This window comes from Rhopilema esculentum, chromosome 4, assembly GCF_057945365.1.
Source record: "Rhopilema esculentum isolate cy_ngs chromosome 4, ASM5794536v1, whole genome shotgun sequence".
Taxonomy (NCBI): Eukaryota; Metazoa; Cnidaria; class Scyphozoa; order Rhizostomeae; family Rhizostomatidae; genus Rhopilema; species Rhopilema esculentum.
This window is the reverse complement of record NC_142818.1, coordinates 13,191,165-13,197,692: the sequence shown is the minus strand read 5'-3', so window position 1 is coordinate 13,197,692 and position 6,528 is coordinate 13,191,165.

Here is a 6,528-nt window from a genome sequence, read left to right as displayed (position 1 = left end):
ACAAACTTTGAGTTGTAGCCGACTTTAAGCGAAAACGTGTAATATTATGCCAAGATCCGCTGGCATTCACGATGCCAGATAAGTGAAGCCTCTAATCAAAACGAGCTTTAATGGGGGAGGGGCAAAGCAAACAAAGGAAATGGGTTAGAGAAATTAACTGGAAGGTGGTATAGAAAATCAGCGTTAAATGCCAAATGTCTCTTGCATCGATGTGACACCGCCATGTTCTGTTTTCAACAAGTACTGTATAAAAGAATCGATGTCCTTACAAGGATGCATAGTTTAAATGAATATTTGGATAAAGGTTTACCCATCCCTCCCCCCCCCCTCTCACTTTTATGAATGCAATCCGCTGCTATGATCAAACCATGGAAAACAGGGGTTCGTGCGTAGTGGATTCAAGAGGGGGCTTGCGAATAGTTCTTAGAACCAAGCTTTTAGAAACGCATCTTTGCAGGTACAATTTCAATTGCAACATGTCGGCAGCCATTCTCACCAAGAATTTCCTCGATGGTAGTTTACCTTGCTCAAAGACCGAGATGCCGGGGGGGGGGCAGTAGCATTGGCCCCCAAAAAACTTAAGTGGCATAAGTATAATAGTTTTTTGTTACTAATGGCTGTTGTTACACTTATTTATCAGGGCTGGCCCTCCAAAACAAAACATTGTAGTTCGACCTTGCTATTGGCCGGCTGGTAGCCTGAGACTGCTTTGTGCGCTGCAGATGGGAACATAGCCTCTGTTTCTTAAGTGAGGGTGCAATTCTCAAACAGCTAATATCGTTGAAAAAAGAGGGGGAAAGGGGCATAGCCGTTGCTGGCCAGATGGCTGCTTGGTATCTGGCTAATTGCCATTTATAAATTTACCATTCTATAGGTTCAAAAATTTCCAATAAAGACGGAATAAAAATGAGCACAGTTTACGGTCATAAGTTTTGAGGAGCAGACACATAATATAAACTCGATTCGCAGTCGGAGATTTTCACGAAATACTGCATCAAGAAAGTCTTACGTTTTATAAACCAGTTGAAAGCATCCAACTGGTAGCCTGAGCCCCAGACTCCAAATTTTAGTTTGGGGTCTGGAACTGAGGCTATTGTTCGCCTACATTTCTATGTGACTTTTAAATGCGCTCCTCCGTTCATGCCGATTAGAAATTGTGAAAATCCAGTTTTGCTGTATTAATTATGTTTCTAAAATCTACTTTTCAAATTTTGATTAGTTTTTTACCAATAATTACATATGATATATACATATATTTATCGATTATTATTTTACTAGCTCGGGAATGACATACTAATACAATGTGAAGGGCATAAAGCTTCTTCAGAAAAACTGTCAAAGACATCAGAAGGTCAGCCATGAGGCTACGTTCCCACATCGAGAAAAGTTGGGTCGTTGGTGCATCGGCGCAAATCGCTCAACCTACCATATAGGGGTTACATTAGGGAAGTTACACAATTACCCCCCAAATATTATTGATAATTGGGAGGGAATGGACAGGAAAAGCCTCTTTTCCCCACTAATAGCCGATGCACCAGTCCTACCTAATAGCATCAAAAAATGCTAAATGGCATAGAAGATGCCTAAAGGTATGAGGTTTTAACGATGCCATAAAAGAAACTCAAAAGTCAAAGCTATACTGAAAAGGCTTTTTGCAAAAAGAAACCAAATAAGGGAGGGAGGGCTGGGAAAAATAGACAGTCTACTTGTATTGTGGCTTCACCAAGCAAGGTGGGTGAGACCCACGCTATGCCCCCAAGTTTAACAAATCAAATCCTCAAGAGGCCGAAAGACCATAAATTAGTAGAGCAGATACAAGAAAACGTAAGGAAGAGTGGTTCAAGAGACCATAACGTTTAAGAAATAATAATAATCTCAAGCTGATTAGTTAAATCCCCGAAGCCTCGTGAAATATATATCATATTTAATTGTATTTTATCTAGAAATGGTTTCTCTCAGTTTTCTAGACAAATACTGATTTATATGAATGTACTCTATCTAAATCACATATTTAGTAATCTTCTGTTCCTATAATAATATAAGTAATATTTGTAAATTTTTGTAAATTTTGTTGTTGATTGTTGAATGAGAATGTAGGTGTGAATGGAGCAAATAAGATTGGTGACAGCGGTGAGTTGGAGTTGGATTCTCGTGACAGCCTCGGCATGGATAGTAGGCTAGGCTGGACATGGTTTTCCTCTTTTTTGTTGCGTGTTGTTGGCGAAGGCTGAGCGCTAAAAGAGAGCTACCAAAGATTCCTTTAACTGAAACAAGGTACGCTCTCTTCGTGCATTAAATAATGACTTGTGTGACATTATTGGTTCGCTTACCCTTCAGGGTTGCAGGATTCAGTCTTTGTAATAAGAGTGGGAACAATTTGCTGGTTACACGTTCGATTGTAGCTGGCCTAGGCGGTAGAAACACTGGCTCCTCGTTGCGAAAGTTTGTTGTTCGAAATGTGCATAAAGACTACCGACTTGTTTACGAAGGACCACTTTCAAGTACAGTAAAATATATAAAAACATTCTCCCTAGCAACTTGTGTCGCTTCTCTCATCGGAACACCGATCTTGATTGCATATGGAAAGGAACGTATTCCAATGGCAGGAAAGATCGCAGTTGGGGCAACAGTATTATTGATGGGTGTATCGACGACCCTCATTCTTCACTGGTTCACACGCGTCTATGTTCACAGAATGTTTTATAACCCATTGAAAAGCTCATTTGCTGTTGAAACCATGAACATAATTGCTAGAAAGCGAACAACGTATTTCCCAGTAGAGCATATTCAATACCCACTTTCAGAAAGGGCTTTTTCAACATTTACTGCACAAGGAAAGAATTACTTTTTGCATATGGAATTGAAGGAGGCAGAGCTAGCCATGGGGTATGTTAAGAGAAAGAATTTAAGCGAAATGCAGAAGTAGAAGTTTTTGGTTCAGAAAAGAATGTTGCAGATGAAGAATGTTGCTTTGAATGAGTTTTTTATCTGTGTAGTTGTGATTGGTTTGGAGACAAAAAATAAGGCAACTATGTCGTATTTCAAGCCATTCTTTATCCATGGCTTTTTATGCTGATATCCAGTTTGCTTATTTGCTTTCATGTAAAATGATATTATTGAATTTCAGTCTTAAAGGAAGATTTCATTGTATATTGAAAGGCACTCTTCTCTGTTTTCTGGGTTTGATGCAGTCAATGAAAATAGTGATAAAAAAAGCTATTGTGCACTAGAAAGACAATATACTGTTCCCCACTTAAGTATAAAAATGTCACACACATTCAACAACCCATGTTGAACCTAGGGTTTTCATGTAAATTAAATTGAGAGTGAACCAGGGTCTAATCAATGATTAGCACATACATTGTCATTAGTGTGGCAAGAAAGCTTCTATAACACATTTGTTGCTTTTTTTCTTTATCCCAGAATTTTTTGGCCATTTTGAATGTGTTAAAGTGAGCAAAAAGATGTTGGAATTATTTTCTGAAAATTTCTTTTTCAGTGGTTATTATGACATTTTGTACTCTGAAGAGTGTCACACAAGAAGCTATGGTTTTTTTAAAAAGTTTCTCTTTACAAGATCATTTTTAAGAAACTTTTTTTTTTTAAAATCATGTAACACCAATTTTTATGTGAAATTATTTCTGATCCAATCTAAATCTAAACAAAGCCCCTGACACACATCTATAATATGTCTTTTTTTAGTATGGTACAGTACCTGATATATGGAAAATTGCCAAAGTATTTCCAATTTTCAAGGCTGGTTATAAAATGCAGACTGAAAATTATTGGCCTATTTCTCCTCTTTCTGTCTTTGAAAAGATCATTGAATGTCCCATGGCAAAAGGCATTATCTCTTCCTAAGGATAACAGTATTTTTTGTAACCTTCAATTTGGTTTTAGAGAAAACCACTCTACAGTACACGCTGCTTTCGAAATATTAGAGGCCATTTATCCAAAACTTGATGATAAAAGTTACTGTATAGGAGTATTTTTAGATCTAACCAAAGCTTTTCACACAATTGACCATTCAATACTACTCAAGAGTTATGGCTTCTTGGGCAACGTCTGTCGTTGGTTCACCTGTTATATAAAAAGCAGAACTCAGTACACAGTAGTAAATGTCCAAAACGTCCTCAGTAAGGCAGTAGAAGTGCCTCAAGAATCTGTTCTAGGACCAATCCTTTTTACCCTCTTAGTTAATGAAATCCCAAATGCAACATGTTTAAGACTTTTTGCGAATGATACCAACCTTGTTAGTTTTGGAAGGTGCACCAGTACCCTGGCCAAAAAAACAAATGTGGAACTAAGAAAAATCCATGATTGGTTCAATGCTAATAAATTAGCTGTAAATCCTGAGAAACCAAGCTACTGTATATTCATGACATCACACAGACCACTAAATACCAAAGCGTTTGTCCTGAAAATGGGGGAGCCTGTAACGCAAGCAGATGATATCAAACATCTTGGCATCAAAATTGATACTAAACTATTGTGGCAAAAGCATGTTGGCCAAATAAAAACGAAAAGGTTAATTATGCATCCATTTTTGCAAAACTAGGAAATTATATTCCTAGAGACTGCCTGTATTGAAAAACTATTTGATTCTCTTGTGTATTCAAAAATAAGCTACTACATTCAGGCCAACGGTCTGGCTAAAAAGAAATACTTAACGATTGCAGACGATGCAAAAAAGAATGCTAAGATTCTTACTTTCTAAGAGCTAGCGTTAGAAATATCAATTTCACAAGGAATAAAATATCTTAAAGCAACAAGATCTATATGACTTACAGATTATCCAGCTAATGCATCAAATAAAACATGATAATGACAAGGTGTCATAAGCCTAATTGAACCTTTTTAAAACAAAAAGCTGTAAAAATAAATATGAAACCCGAAAAGTAAAGCGAATAAATTATTTTCAGAAAGTTAAACCAAATACTCGTTGGGGTGATTTAATGCTACAAAATAGAGGAGTATAACTATGGAATAAACTTGTTGAAACTTTTTACGAGAAACTTGGGGTCCAAACGTTTAGGGGTCCATAGCTTGTGCTTAAAGGTGCACACCGTGCTTTACGCCACTGGATCCATGGTGGAACCAGCAAGAGAAGCCAACTTCTACAAATTTTGAAGGTGAGTCCTCCATTGTTAGATTCTGGGAAATCTTTTACTTTCTTCAGGACTTGGGTTTGCGCTTTGGCTTGCTCAAGCTTAATTCCATGTTTATTGCTTTTTCTCTCGCCCTGTAAATCATGGTTCTTTGGTGCCCTGAAATAGGACCAACAATCATCTGCGGATCATTTTTCCTTTGTGATTTGTAAACTTACCACCTCTTTGAGCTCGATCAATCATATCTTCCAGAAATTTTACCCAAGATCAGTAACAGCAATTTTAACCCGATTCGATTGTCAGCTGATTTCTTCACCCAAGGAGAGTGTAAGTCAGTGCCACTAATATGTAAGCAGGGCCGATGTTTCTACTGCTCAGTGGCGTAGCTAGCCAAATAGCAGTGGTCATGCCCTCCCCTCAAATTTGAAAAAATATGGGTGTGGCCAAATTTTACCACGCCCAATTTTTTAGTTGATGAATTCCTTTTGGAAATTTTAATTTTAAGGCTTGTGACTTATAAAAAAAATTGTGATTAACTTTTGGAATGAGCTTTTCTTATTGCATAGCAATCATCTTGTTACACCATGAAATGACCTTTATCTTATAGCTGTGACACTGTTTTGGTTTGTTGGTAATTTATACAGACAGAGTTCTGACAATTTCCAAACAGAACTATACAAAAGACATTAAAAAAACATTAGTTTAGTATAGTAGATAAACTTAGCTTAAATTAAAAATTGTTTTGTTCTCCTAATTTCTTTCAATTTGCAGGCTGGAATACATTTGTAAATTTTAGAGATAAGCTAAAATTTTTATATGAAACAATAAATCACATGAAACTGAATGAGAGCTTTTTGGTCATCTTTTCCACAAAAAGTCTTATTATCAATCTGTTGAAGGTATTTCAAAGCCATCACGATTAACTAACAACCCCAATAGAATTGATAGATGAATAAAACAAATTGGCAAATGAATATCCAATGTAAATATTGATATGAAATATAGGAAGCTAAAATAATGGATAGGCCTAGTTGCAAAATGTTTTCTGCAAAGTTAGACTTAATAGAAAAATACCTTGCAAAATAAGTTTAGCTTAACAAAAACATTGATGTTTCCACATATACTTGTGGTAAATATCCACATGATTGGATTGTCCTTACTAAATCTAGCAAACAAGGGCTGTAAATGAATAATTTGATCTTGTAAATTTTCAAATACATCAAAAGTTGTAATAGTGAAATAAAACTGTGTAACTAACAAGATCAGTAACATGCTTGACTTGTCTCTGGTCATTTTATTTCAACAGCTATAAGTAGTAAAAAGTACTTTCAACTAAAAGTGAAGTCAGTAGAGCTTCGAGTTTGACTTTAATTGTGTGTAAAAACAGTGTTATTGCATGTGATAATAAACAAAAAATTGA